Genomic DNA, 16259 nt, shown 5'->3' with positions numbered 1-16259 from the left:
CCAACGAAGGTCGTCTTGACCCGGTCAACCCCCAAGCCCCTAAAAACAAGATTCCAACCAAAGGACCAAAAGGCTCCTGAGTGCCTCGGGAATCAAACCAACCCCTCTACCAAGTTATAACCGACTCTCCTGACTTTATGGAATGGACGAAATTCCCAAAAAGATTTGTATACACAAAAGTTAACTTCTGGTCAACCATTTTCACTTAAAGCCTGTAATTTCCTCAAATTTGACCAAGACTCGCCCGGAAACCTCGAGAACCATTCCACCCATCCTCACAAGTCAAGCACGCTCTAACGGAACTAGGGGAAGGATCAAAAGGGGTAAAAGGGTCAAAATGCCTATACGACTAAACCGGTCGTTACATTAGAGGACTAATAAGGGCATATTTAGATCTAAATGCATACATTAAGGATGGTCGGTCAAATTTAATTCCTAACTTTTATATAATCACTTGTGAAGTAGCATTTATTTGAAGCAACTTGATTAAGTAGTGAACTTCCTCACAAATTTAAGGTATGATCACATAGAGCACACAATCGAGCCATTTTGTACAATTTAAATTAGACGTTATAGGTGAAGATACAACAACCATAATGTCATAAAATATGAAAAAATATTGCATTGATTCAAATCACAAAATATCTTTAAAATAGTGTCGACGGAGTTGCTATTGACCTTTTTCTTCATTTCAACTTTAAAACCAAGGATTATATTAGTAAATGCTTATCATACTTCAACTTCGAAAAGATTAAAAAATAAATATTTCCTATTTTATTATGATTGAAAATTTTATCGTTATCTAAATAAAAATTAATGATGGGTTACTATGATCTTATATATATGACCTATATTGTCAGTTAAAAGAGTACATGAGTTTATTCTATTTTAATTGATAAAACGAGAATAGGAAGAAAATTATTACTTCCCAATTTTTACTAGCTAAAGGGATTTAAAAAGAAAGAAACAAGAAAAGAATTCTTTCAAAACAAATTTTCATTAGGAAAAGAATGTGCTTATGTGATGCCTTAAATTGGTGAAAAACTCTCTACAATTTAATCAGGTTGCTTTATAAATGATACTTCACAAGCTATTGTATAAAAATTAGGAATTGACTTGGACCAATTGCACCAGTATTATTCAAACTACTGATTGCATAGTTGATCATTCAAACCTTTCAATTCATAGCTGCAGATCTCGGACCACTTGCACCAGTTTGATCATATCTTTAGAAATAATGTCCCAACAAGCTTGGAAGAACTTTCATGTGAAGCCATCAGGACCCCGTCACTGTCCCTATTCAACCAAACACAACCTTCTTAACCTCTTCATCATCTGGAATTTCATAAAGTTTCTGGTTTTGTTCGTCCGTAATCATCCTAGGAATCTTCTCCAATATAGAAAGTCAGTAATGTTGGATTCTTTTCTAAATTGGTCTGAGAAGAATCTAATTGCTTCCGAGCTATCTCTGCTTCAGTTTCCAGTCATATTCCTGCTTGATTTTGAATTCTTTGCAACTGTAATCTCTTCCTCTTTTCATTGACATGAGCATGAAAGAATTTTGTGTTTATGTCTCCATCTTTAAACCACTGCACTCCTGCCTTTTGTTTTCAAAACTTTTCTTCAATAGCATAGAATCTAATCAAATCAACTTGTACTCTTTGCAACCTTTATCTATTCATCCCTGTAGGATTCTGTTCAAATTCCCTCTCATGCACTTGCACCACCTCCTATAGAGAAGATATTTTTTTTAAAAGATATCACCATATGAATCCCTGCTCCATTTAAAAAGAACTCTACCCACTTTTTTTTTTTAACTTATTATGAAAGTTAAAAAAGGGGTCTGAGCTAAAAGATTCCTCCCAATTTTGCTTGACAACTTCTTGAAAATTCCCATGTTCAACCAAAAATTTATATTCCATGTTCAACTCAAAATTTAAGAAAGCTAAATGATTTCTTAATAATTCTTTTATCATCCTTCAAATTTATCAGTAAGGAAGAGTGATCAGAACCTTGTTTGATAAGATGTTCAATAACCAGATTGGAAAAATTATTATGCAATGTTTGATTCCCAAGACATCTATCTGATCTTTTAAAAATACATACCTCATGAGACCTCCCATTCCACCATGTATATATGCTCCCAGTAAATCCCAAATCCATCAATAAGCCAGTGTCAATACATTGCCTAAAATCCTTTGTTTTTGCAATCTGTACAAACAATCCTCCCAATTTTTTAATATATTCAGTAACGACATTGAAATCCCCTCCCACAAGCTATGGAATGGTTTTTGATACCTAATTTTTGACATTCCATAATTTATTTTATTACCCAGAGTCCTTGGATATTAAACAGAGTGAAATATGTATTTTCTACAAGTCAAAATGATTTTATAAATTATTTAGATAATGTTTTGCCATTTCAGTTGGAAAAATAACTTCTATAATGTTATTAAATCATTTAGAAAATAATTTATATATTTTTTAATTAAATATGAAACATTCACTACTTTTAATCAAGAAAAGAAATTTAGAACAATTATTTATTTAATTGTTGGAATTACCAATTAGCAAGCATTTTACTCTGTTTATTTCAAAAATCTGATTAATCGAATGAACTAATCATTTTACCCCTCAATTCTTAATTTTGCATATTCAACGTGTATTTATACAATTCACTATAATTAATCATAATTAATTACATGTTTAATTATGCTTAAATTCTATAAATTGTTTACCATGGGGGTTAATAGTGGCTACAATAGAAATAATCAATTGATGGTTTAATTCTGGCCTTATTTGAAATAGCCAAATTCTTGGGTTTTAATCAATGTGGGTCATTATTATAATTTATCCCTTAATTGTTTAATTGAGCCAAAGTGGCCATAATTGAATGACCAAAGTTCATGGTTTAAACTCAATTAATGCTACGTTTGCAATTCGAGTCCACTTGCATGATTAATCCTGCTTGTTAGTTTGGTTAATTGGTTATATGTTTTGACCATGTTTGAGGGGTTTAAATTAATTGAATCACTTAAATGGTGGCCATTATTAAAGAATTGTGTGTGGCCCCTTTGTATACATGTGTATACACATATATACGTTCATATACACGTATATATGCGTAGATCATGTATACACGTATTTAAATCCCCTCCCCCTTAATTCTCTTGGCCGGGCCCAGTCAGCCACAGACTGTCCCGGCCCACATCGGTTAAGTAAAGGAGCGGTATACCCCTCTCCTTTCTCATTTTCCAAATACCAAACGACCCATATTATTTTCCTCTCCAAAGAAAAACCCTAGCCGCCATTGGGCGATACCACCTCTCTCCTACATCACTCGCCATTTTTGGCAAGCTTGCAGGTGTACGGTGCCTTTCCCAGGTCTGGTATAACCAGATCGAGCAATGCATTAATTGTTCCAACCCCCTTTAACTAAACACAACCCAAACATGGTATGTCTTACTACTTTTCTTTAATTTAAAGACGATTCAATGGTAACATGACTGAAAATCCTTAATGATTTTTATTTTACTCAGTTTGACTACTTGTCTTCCATTGGTTCATGAAGAACCAAGTGGATTGTTGTGATTGGGGTCAAATCTGGCCCTAGGTGTAGTTATAAGTTTATATCTTAGCCTTTGATGGTTGGATAAGAGTTTAATTTTCAAAAAATCGATAAAGTCCCACATCGGTTAAGTTAGGGTTTCTTAAATTTGGGGTTCTATAAATAGAACCCCCAATTTGCATTTTACGAAGGACCCAGCAATTAAAAAATATCACTTGCACATTAAAAAATCGAAATACCTAGGATTTTGGAAATTTTTCTTAGAAACCTTTAATTTTGCGTTAGTTTAAGTTTTAAATTTTGTTTTTTGTGTGTGGTTGACGGTGTAGGAGCAAGAAGACCTTCTTAAAGTCCATTTTTGACTAGGCTGCGCATTAAAGAGATAATTTTCCTTCCTTTAGTTATTTTAGTTTATTTTAGTCATTTAGGTGTTTTACTGCTTATATGGTTTGATTATATGATTATTTGTGATGTTTTAGTTCCTATTGTTCTAGTTTTATCTTAGGTTAATCCTGTGTTGTTTAGTTCCGTAATTATCTAGTCTTATGTGCACTTAAGGATTAACTATATAGGCTTTAAGCACTTGCTTGTATGTCATTTGATTTGTTATATGTTAGTTTAGATAAATAGCCTATTAATTATGCTTATGTCTGTTCAATTTCTTCATAATCATTTGGTCTGAGTTAGCTTGTTAGGCCATTCCCCTTTAGCTTATAGTTTCTTAAGTATGACCTATGTGTTCAATATTGATTAGTTATGAATCAGTTTAATCTAGAACTTCTTAGTTTTGTTGTATCTGTTCGGCTTTGGTCAATCATGTGTGATATAGCCTATGGTCTACCTAATCATGCTTTCACTTGCATTGTTTCCTGCTTATATGTTGTTATAAGCTCATTAAGTGCCATGTGTTTAGGTGTTGATCATGCTAGCTGATATGTATGCTCCTATGTTCAAAGAATGATGACTTGGCCTATAGTTTTATTTTTTTTATGCGAATGAGTCTGCTCTAGGCTGGAATAGCTCATGAAACCTTTTGGTACTTGACCTGTCTAAGTCATCTATGTTTTGAATTAAGTAAATATGACTTGACTAGCCTGTTTCTGTCCCAGACTATGGATCCTGTTTGGTTTAATATGATTACTGAGTGCATGAGAATGTTTGTAGTTTGAATCTTAGTTACATATTAAATTATGAACCAAAAATAGCATGCTAGTTTGAGTCTAAGTGAATCTGAAGATTATCATTAGTCTTTTCCAGTTCACATACATCACTTCCTTTTGTGGCTGAGTGGCATGATGGATGGTTCGTAACCCTGGGGTGCATTTGCTTACAAATCTTTTAATTAAAAAAGGGTTTGATGACTGTCACATAGTATTTGACCAAAAGTGAGGCTTATTACTTGAGTAAGTGGTTAGGATAGGGCATAATAAGCATGTTTAGCATCTGATGGTTTAAGGGTGATTGGTCATAACATGTTTAAAAAGTTCAACATCTTGTCTCAATGCTTACTTGGTTTTGACTATGTTCAGTTAGTGTTTTTGAGTCCTTGCCATGCTAAAACCAACCTGTTTTTGCTGGTTGATTCAGTTTAAACCATGGACAGTCATTGTCTTCCTTGTTTGAGCCTAGCTCTATGCTTTGCATAGTCCACTTATTTTCTTGTGTTTGGTATTATGAACCTGTTGGTTGGCTGAGGTGACTGCACAGATATGCTTAGTTGAATTTAATAGACCATAAATTGTTTGTGATCAGTATGAGGATTATTTTTGTTAGTTGACTAGTTACCTAAGGTAATACAGTATGATTGAAAAGAAATTATTGTTTGGGTTTAAAATTAAGACTTAACTAGCAGATGGTTAGTAGTTTGTGTGTGGCATGTTTAAGGACTTAGTTTGAAAATAAAACTCAAACTAGCTAGGCTTAATTGGCATCATGATAGGTTTGATTAGTATGACCTTGAATCTGTATTAGCGTGCATTAGATTTGCCAATCCATAAATTGTCTTTGGGCCTGTGTGTTCAGACGATTTCCTTCGGACAATTGTCTTTGTCTTTACTTTAAATATCAGGCCTTTTCTTGTCATTACCATTGCTTGATTTGTGTTTGGGCATCCCCTTCTCGCTGTTTTGTCTCAAAAATGGGTCTGGTTTGATTTCTATAGCTTCTAGTTTGGACTGGACCTTTCATGCTATATAAGTCCAAATTGATTTAAGTGTTTAGTGTGCCTACATTCATATTTGATTTCTTTTAAATTAAGTATTTATGTGCAAGATACCGTCTAATTACCTTCTTCCCTTCTTTGTTGCATGTGAAATCCCTACGAGGCCACTCGGGCCAGTTTCTTCTATTTTGAAACCTGTTGGGCCAAAGGCCCAATTCTTACTCACTTGATCGAGTCCGACGAGGATAAGGGAACTGTCACGACCCAACCTCGTAGGCCGCGACTGGTGCCCGACCTGGACACCCGTATACGTACCTATCAGATATAGTCACACTGAAACTACGACAATACGGAAAGTTGTAAAGGAACTGCATAGTTCGTAACATCATCACATATATATATACTTTCAGATCACTGTCTCCTGAGGAGTCACAACTAGTCATATCGTGAAATAATACGCAAGCTGACAAGGCTGCCATCACATATCAATACCGTATGCAAGCCGACAAGGCCGCCACTATAGACGAACATCATACCACAGCACATCGCATAGACACAGCTGAACAGAACCCATACACAACCCACACATATATCTACAGACCTCTAAGAGTACGAATAGCGAAATATGACGGGACAGGGCCCCGTCGTACCCCTAGATAACATATATATATATATATATATATATCATAAGATTCAAACCAAAAGTCTAGACTCCAGAACAACGGAGCTCTCCAAGGCAGCAGAAAGGGAATCCTAAGCTGGCGGATCACCAAAGCGAGTATCTGCACCTGCGGGCATGAAACGCAGCCCCCCGAAGAAAGGGGGTCAGTACGGAATATGTACTGAGCATGTAAAGCATGAAATACAGTAAACAGGATCATAACTTAAATAAGGAGTACAGAAAACGGGTACAATATCCAGCATACCAAAACATTTGCCTTTGAAACATAAATCATGCATATCAATATCATATCTCATATCCGGCCCCATTATGGGACTCGGTGAACATGGTCGCCACCCCGTCTTTGGCGCCATAACACAGCATACTCAAGAATATAGTATAACTCCGTAACACAGCATAACTCCATAACATAGCATAACACCATAACACAGCATAATACCATAATATATATACACCGTACCCGACCCTCTAGTGAGGGACTCGGTGAACAATGCAGTGAAACAATGCACGATAACATACCCGGCCCGGGACTCGGTGAAAGACATATTGAGGCATGCACGAGCAGAGTAATGAGAAACCATATGCAATTTAAATCATTATCAAGACTCAACAGGATAGGAAGAAAAGGTTAACACCTGAGTATTAATAGCGACAATCATATCAAGTATCCCTCGAATGTCATTATAGAATATATCAAGAGACATAGAAATCATGGACATGTATCAAGATCATATGAAACAATTTATAGAAGCCTGGACATTAGTTATTACCAAGTTCCTGAGAATAATAGCTTATGTATCGAAAGTTATCCAACGTACAGAAACTGAAGAGGAAGGCTCAATCACTTGAGAATTGTAATATCAAGAAGTGAATAAGAATCATAAATATTACTCAAAGCTTATGAATGGAATTACCCCAAAGTTCATATCAGTCATCACTTAAGTCTAAGACATGCCAAAAGAAAGAAGGGATAACTTTACATACCTGTTAGCGGCTATTCGTAACCCGTTCGTCTCGTCGCTCTTTTAACCTATTTATATAAAAGTAACGTTATCGTTAGTAACTACATTTTCTAGTTCGCAAATCTATAGTCCATTCTTCTATAGGATCTACATTTCAGTTTACGTATTCTCATTTAGGGTTTTCTGTTAGCTAAAGACTTAACGAAAATCGGGCAGCACTTCCCCTATATATTTGCCTATCCCGAATTTTCAATTGCCCTCCTGTTGACAAAGAAATACCAACAATAACAATATATATAATAAATTCTCCCAATTCAGCCCAACAACAAATAAATCTCAACAGCACAACATGCATACCATAACAACTTCATAATACTTTATAATGAGCGACCAGCTCGAATTAGAATCCGCATCCTCCATAGCACCTTTTCGTATGTTTCCTTTTTAACCTTAAAAATATTCTCAAAATGATAAGGACATCATTTACCACAAATCTCCGCTTTATATCATATAATTACAACAAGGAAAATAGCACACAACTCCATCTCTATCACATGACAATTCTATTCGCAAGTTCGTATTTATTTCATCTAGCGACGTAAATACGACTTGGGTAACTCAAATACATCTAGGAGAGAGAATTTCTTACCTTATATGCCAAGATTTAATCTTCTTCCACCTTACTTCACTTCAAAGAAAGCCCGGATCCTACAACGCGATAAACGGAATGATGAGATTGAAATAGTGAGCTAAATGCGTAACAAAATTGACCAGTGTTGCCACTAAGGATATCCGGTCATGTTAATTTCCTCCAGCAATGGAAATATTCCATTGCAATTCGTACAAGTTGCTGCTGCCCTCACTTTCCATTCCAATATATTCATCACTTGAATAAGATTTGGATTTCACCTCTTTTAGTGGTCCATGGATCCGACCCTTAATATTTATCACCTTACAAATGAATGCTGCCTTATGGAAAATAGTTGCTACGCCTATGGAGAATAGTTGCTGCCTTCAACATCCATTTGCAGCATGTGAATATGTATTCTAGAAATGAAAAGTTCAATATAAAAGATAGAGACTTTAGTGCATTGTTTTGCCCTTTGCACGTGTCATCTTGGCTGGCCCATTTTTTTTAATTAGTCATCACTAATTGACAAAGGAACAATGTGCATGTACGTCCTTGTAGGCTTACAGCCCATTTAAATAAAACACGTGGACCATGTCCACTAATAGCTATCCAATAGTATAATTAATTTCTTGCTTTTTCCAATACAATTCTCCAATACACACATAATTAATTTCTTGACCTCAATTTACTTAAATAAATCATTTTTGATACACTTCATATGCTCATTATCATAATCATGTAGTATAACATAGCCCATAGCCTCATTTGCCACACATAAAATATTATTTTCAATCATCGCCGTCACTCTTTTTCGTCTCAAATCATTTTGGGACTTCATTCCTTGTATACACCGAGCTCTTAATTTTCATCCTTGGATATGATCGAATTCTCCGGGCTCGAGTAAATTTTGCTCATATTGGACGATTAAGTTTTTCCTAATCCAAAAATACGGGATATTATGGCTTGGATCGTATTTCATCAAATAAATTTCGATCCTCGACAAAACTCATTTTCTTAGATTCGTTTAACTTCAAATCCTTACAGTACATATGTACCATCACTTTAACCACCTATAAGCTTGGGGGATAACCTCGTGTTCGTTACTAACATCATTTAACTCGCACGCTTTCCGACGTACGAAAATACGGGATGTAACATCCTTCCCCCTTTAGAACATTCGTCCTCGAATGTTAAACAAGTCCTATATAAGTATACTGGTTATGGTGGCCAGTCAATTACTCTTCTATCATGCCGTGTCTCTCCTTGCTTAACTTAATACCACTGTCCTCCCGACATCAGTTAGTATTGAATGTCCAAGGAAAGTGGTCATAATTTGGCTACTCCCATAATTAGTTGCAATCTAATATATCCACCTACACTTGAAGCTTAAGTCGAATTTTTCTTATTTTGGGTTTACCTTTTCTGCAACACTGTAGAATAGGAAATGTCTTTCCATTTGGTAGGTTTACCATCGCATATTGGTTCCTCCTGTTTTCTTTTCTAATTCTTATAGGTCTACTCCCACTCTTTACTCAGGTTCTGCTCTTAGTCCTCCTATCACACGCGCTATTGTAATATTTACAAGAATATGTGAAGGTGCTCAAATTAGCCCAAGAAATACCTTAGCGTTGTTTCCCTAGTCTTCATGCTTTACCTTGCATTCTCTTCTCTTATCTTACAATCGGTATCGGGATAAACCTTCGGCTCAACCATGGCCATGTCCTATTTTCCCTCAGTATTAATTCTATCTCAGTAATTTAGCTTAAACCATCTTTACATCTTTTCTTAATGTATCCAAAATATCACCACCGCATTGTTATTACTGAATCCTTACTCTTCTTGCTTGATCTCCTTCTTAGCATACAAATATTCGTAGGTTGCATAACTATTCTTGTACAACTTGTATAAAGTATATTCAATCTTAGTCACAGTCTTTCCTTCTCCTGGTTCATTCTGCTTTACATATCTCATTTGTACTAAAACTCACTCGTTGCCTATCTTGTCATACTCCTTTCCCTTCCTTTATTCCCCTTTGATTTTCTCATATCCTACTATAGAAGATTTTCTATCCCTTTTCCTTTGCTACTTGTAAGTCGCAATATCATTAGCGAACAACTCTATTGCCAACATCTTAGCCTCTAATCCAGTATAACGTTGCTATCCTTTATAATATCTCTTAAGTTACTCGTTACCATTCTCTTGTCGTACTCTTTTTTTTTTATAAGCACCCACTTTCTAATGTCATATCATTCACGATCTTTACAAATAATTCTCAGCACTGTCTCAATTACCATCCTGACTTCTATCCATTCATTGCTGGCTTTTAGATCTTACTAACGTGTCTCAGCAAGGGATCTCTCTTGAAGTTTAAACATCCATATCAAATATGTTGCAGTGTCAATTGTTTCCATCTTACACTTGCATTTCTCTTACCCGCTTCCCCCCTTAAGGGTGTACTTATACCATCATCCGTTTATACTCTGCTCTATGTCCCTATTTCCAATCTCAAATTCATCTGATCTTTTTCCAATTCGCTTAGTATACTATATCATATCCATGTCTTTTCCTTATAATCTATAACTTTGATTATCTACGTACGAAATCTCAACAAAATCACGAAGCGACGAGAGCCTTTCTATATATATATAGTACAAAATCTTATCTGATAATCTATATTCAAGTAATGCGACCAACTAGCAACTCGTCCAAGGCCACATTCCACTTACTCCAATCAATAATTAATTAGTACTTGTAGTCGTTCCAATCTCAATTAGATAGCACCTATATTCAGATGATAAGTGTCCAAAGTCCTCTTGTAACATTATCTCTATCCCAACCTATATCATCTGTTTTCTTTAATAGATTTACAATACATCATTTGCTCCTCAAGCCTACCGTCTTTGTCCTTTAAGGATTCCACTATTTTCGAGGTAAAGTCGTGCACACGCAGGACTCCTTTATGCCTTATACCCTTTTATCCTTGTTGTGTGCTCAGTACTGACTTCTAACTTACTCAAAATCATATCAAGTTCATCTTAATGATAATCTTATCTTATCACCTTGTCGTCATACCACACCTTTAATTTCGTAGCCATATATTTCCTTTTTATTTATCAGTCATACTCCATTTATTACATCTATCTTGGGTACTTCCTTTAAAATTCCCTTATCATTTCTCCCGTCTATGTCTATCTTTTATTTTGTGCACGAGGAATCTTGTGCTACCTCTGTACCCTTCGGAAAACATCACTTTTGCATAATCCATTTCTTATTTTCAAAACGTATTCTGCTCATTCTACCTCGTTGCTCATCTTTCTATAACTTGGTCTTTCACAGTTCCGTCACTTATAGTACTCGTGTCCTCGGCTACACATGTCATGACTTATTGCTACACTGTTATCTCGCTTTCTTCTTATTTCCTTCTTTCAATTACTCTTTCTTCTCTGGTGCTCGCTATCATTTCCGTTATCACATAACCTTTATTCTAAACTTTCCCTACAGAAGAACTTTATAAGTCTTTCTTATCTGCTCTATAGCTCGCCTTTATACTTTAGTCACATAGATCACATCATATCTTTTAGTCACTTCCTCACTAGGCTTTACTTATTTTCATAACAATCCTCATTATATTCACATTATATCCTATTCGTAATCCATCCTATAACGTAACACTTCTTAATCTTATTCACAATTTTCACTATGTTTTTAATTACACTCCGTGGACTAGGCGTACTTAACCCTTCACCCTTTCTGATCAATCTTACCCATAATATCTCACATGCTGTCTTATCAATACCTTCATAATTTGTCATAACTCTTCTTCCTCTGTACTCTTGTCTCAATCATACTGTTATTTCTTCTAACTATAAACCCGTAGTAATTTATCCCTGCTTGTCAATTCAGTGGTACCTCAATATAATACTCTATTAAGAGTTGCCAGCCTTTTCTAAATCATCCCTTAGTATCACAAGCCCTTCCGAATCATCCAAGCATTTCATCAACAACACATGAAACACATGATCTAAGACAGCCCACAAGTTTAAGTTTTCCTTCTGCAAATTCCATCTCCAATTAGTTGGTTAAGAACTAATGAAATGTTACTATGAAGCATTCTCCAACCACCACCAGAAGAGAACTAGAATCCGACAAGCACCACAGGACTTCTTAGTGCTTGATTCACATGATTTACCTCCAGGTTTATTCTTGAGTCGTGAACGAATCATTTAGTTCATAAACTACGGGCTGTATGCTTTGTACTTTTCAATAAAAGTGAAACTTAATTACTAGACGTTTTTACCCTTCAACATGGGCTTTTCTAAGGCAAAATGTGGTTGGAAAGTATTCTGGTCCGTCCAAATGAATTGCAAACTTTGCTGCTCATATATGCTTTTTCGAAATAAAATTTTCCAGATAAGAATAGTGCCCCTTACGGACTACATGGACGGTATCTCTTAAAGCTTTAGTCCAACATATCAAATTTACCCTATCAGTATCGATTTTCAAGACATATTATGAACTTATATCTCATTCTCTCCCTTTTTCCTATTTCTGGGTAAATTTGGGCAGAGTTTCCTCTGTATTTTTACTATCCCAGAACCTGCACGCAGGAAATACCAACAATGCCTCACAGGGCCAACATATATACGCATATATCATATCATATCATGGCCACACAGGGCTCCCAATTTCCAGAAAAAAGTATAAAGGTGTCGGGACTTACCTCACATATCGAACCTCGAGACGTACCTGATCCTTCAACGATCTGTTCTGTTATACTTTCCTATCCAGCTTCTCTTTCGTCCTCCAACTTTACATTCCAATCATGTTTCTATATTCTTACCTTATCCAACATGCCTCTTTCGCACCACTGCTTACCTGTGTACCGTGTAGCTTCCAATATCATCGGTCGTTTCTTCTGTCGATGTCGTTCTTCAGCTGAAATCAAAGGTTAGTATAAGGAATTTCATTTCCTATGACTGGGCTCTATCGCACGATCTTAGATATGAAAGAAAGGTAACATCCTAAATGCCCTGTAGCTTCCTGTTTATAGATGTGGTGCACAACACAACGATAAACAAGACTCTACTACACACGATCTGTAGACACTCCAAGGACGAACTGCTCTGATACCACTTTTGTCACGACCCAACCCCGTAGGCCGTGACTGGTGCCCGACCTGGACACCCGTATACGTACCTATCAGATATAGTCACACTGAAACTACGACAATACGGAAAGTTGTAAAGGAACTACATAGTTCGTAACATCATCACATATATATACTTCCAGATCACTGTCTCCTGAGGAGTCACAACTAGTCATATCATGAAATAATACGCAAGCTGACAAGGCTGCCATCACATATCAATATCGTATGCAAGCCGACAAGGCTGCCACTATAGACGGACATCATACCACAGCACATCGCATAGACACAGCTGAACAAAACCCATACACAACCCACACATATGTCTACAGACCTCTAAGAGTACGAATAGCGAAATATGACGGGACAGGGCCCCATCGTACCCCTGGATAACACACACACACACACATATATATATATATATATCATAATATTCAAACCAAAAGTCTAGACTCCGGAACAACGGAGCTCTCCAAGGCATCAGAAAGGGAATCCTAAGCTGACGGATCACCAAAGCGAGTATCTGCACCTGCGGGCATGAAACGCAGCCCCCCGAAGAAAGGGGGTCAGTATGGAATATGTATTGAGCATGTAAAACATGAAATACAGTAAAAAGGATCATAACTTAAATAAGGAATACAGAAAACGGGTACAATATCCAGAATACCAAAACACTTGCCTTTGAAACATAAATCATGCATATCAATATCATATATCATATCCGGCCCCATTATGGGACTCGGTGAACATGGTCGCCACCCCGTCTTTGGCGCCATAACACATCATACTCCAGAATATAGTATAACTCCGTAACATAGCATAACTCCGTAACACAGCATAACTCCATAACACAGCATAACACCATAATATATATATATATATATATATACCGTACCCGGCCCTCTAGTGAGGGACTCGGTGAACAATGCAGTGAAACTATGCACGATAACATACCCGACCCGGGACTAGGTGAAAGACATATTGAGGCATGCACGAGCAGAGTAGTGAGAAACCATATGCAATTTAAATCATTATCAAGACTCAACAGGATAGGAAGAAAAGGTTAACACTTGAGTATTAATAGCGACAATCATATCAAGTATCCCTCGAATGTCATTTTAGAATATATCAAGAGACTTAGAAATCATGGACATGTATCAAGATTATATGAAACAATTTATAGAAGCCTGGACATTAGTTATTACCAAGTTCCTGAGAATAGGAGCTTATGTATCGACAATTATCCTACGTACAGAAACTGAAGAGGAAGGCTCAATCACTTGAGAATTGTAATATCAAGAAGTGAATAAGAATCATAAATATTACTCAAAGCTTATGAATGGAATTACTCCAAAGTTCATATCAGTCATCACCATGCCAAAAGAAAGAAGGGATAACTTTACATACCTGTTAGCGGCTATTCGTAACCCGTTCGTCTCGTCGCTCTTTTAGCCTATTTATATAAAAGTAACGTTATCGTTAGTAACTACATTTTCTAGTTCGCAAATCTATAGTCCATTCTTCTATAGGATCTACATTTCAGTTTACGTATTCTCATTTAGGGTTTTCTGTTAGCTAAAGACTTAACGAAAATCAGGCAGCACTTCCCCTATATATTTGCCTATCCCGAATTTTCAATTGCCCTCCTGTTGACACAGAAATACCAACAATAACAATATATATAATAAATTCTCCCAATTCAGCCCAACAACAAATAAATCTCAACAGCATAACATGCATACCATAACAACTTCGTAATACTTTATAACGAGCGACCAGCTCGAATTAGAATCCGCATCCTCCATAGCACCTTTTCGTATGTTTCCTTTTTAACCTTAAAAATATTCTCAAAATGATAAGGACATCATTTACCACAAATCTCCGCTTTATATCATATAATTACAACAAGGAAAATAGCCCACAACTCCATCTCTATCACATGACAATTCTATTCGCAAGTTCGTATTTATTTCATCTAGCGACGTAAATACGACTTGGGTAACTCAAATACATCTAGGAGAGAGAATTTCTTACCTTATATGCCAAGATTTAATCTTCTTCCACCTTACTTCACTTCAAAGAAAGCCCGGATCCTACAACGCGATAAACGGAATGACGAGATTGAAACAGTGAGCTAAATGCGTAACAAAATTGACCAGTGTTGCCACTAAGGATATCCGGTCATGTTAATTTCCTCCAGCAATGGAAATATTCCATTGCAATTCGTACAAGTTGCTGCTGCCCTCACTTTCCATTCCAATATATTCATCACTTGAATAAGATTTGGATTTCACCTCTTTTAGTGGTCCATGGATCCGACCCTTAATATTTATCACCTTACAAATGAATGCTGCCTTATGGAAAATAGTTGCTACGCCTATGGAGAATAGTTGCTGCCTTCAACATCCATTTGCAGCATGTGAATATGTATTCTAGAAATGAAAAGTTCAATATAAAAGATAGAGACTTTAGTGCATTGTTTTGCCCTTTGCACGTGTCATCTTGGCTGGCCCATTTCGTTTTAATTAGTCATCACTAATTGACAAAGGAACAATGTGCATGTACGTCCTTGTAGGCTTACAGCCCATTTAAATAAAACACGTGGACCATGTCCACTAATAGCTATCCAATAGTATAATTAATTTCTTGCTTTTTCCAATACAATTTCCCATTACACACATAATTAATTTCTTAACCTCAATTTACTTAAATTAATCATTTTTGATACACTTCATATGCTCATTATCATAATCATGTAGTATAACATAGTCTATAGCCTCATTTGCCACACATAAAACATTATTTTCAATCATCGTCGTCACACTTTTTCGTCTCAAATCATTTTGGGACTTCATTCCTTGTATACACCGAGCTCTTGATTTCCATCCTTGGATATGATCGAATTCTCCGGGCTCAAGTAAATTTTGCTCATATTGGACGATTAAGTTTTTTCTAGTCCAAAAATACGGGATATTATGGCTTGGACCGTCTTTCATCAAATAAATTTCGATCCTCGACAAAACTCATTTTCTTAGATTCGTTTAACTTCGAATCCTTACGGTACATATGTACCATCACTTTAACCACCTATAAGCTTGGGGGATAACCT

At 36.1% G+C, this 16259-nt stretch overlaps 1 long non-coding RNA gene across 1 annotated transcript; it reads right to left on the bottom strand.

Annotated features, from left to right (window-relative positions):
- Positions 1–6114: 6114 nt before the first annotated feature.
- LOC132606235 (uncharacterized) lies at positions 6115–15647 on the bottom strand. The gene is made up of 4 exons (XR_009569646.1): positions 15185–15647; positions 8023–14603; positions 7396–7441; positions 6115–6517 (listed from the first exon to the last, which is right to left on the bottom strand). It is a non-coding gene; the product is annotated as an uncharacterized LOC132606235 (long non-coding RNA).
- Positions 15648–16259: the final 612 nt, after the last annotated feature.

Source organism: Lycium barbarum, chromosome 8 (assembly GCF_019175385.1).
Source record: "Lycium barbarum isolate Lr01 chromosome 8, ASM1917538v2, whole genome shotgun sequence".
NCBI classification, from domain to species: domain Eukaryota; kingdom Viridiplantae; phylum Streptophyta; class Magnoliopsida; order Solanales; family Solanaceae; genus Lycium; species Lycium barbarum.
Note: the sequence above shows the minus strand (reverse complement) of the source record. Positions and strands in the feature narration are given on the sequence as shown.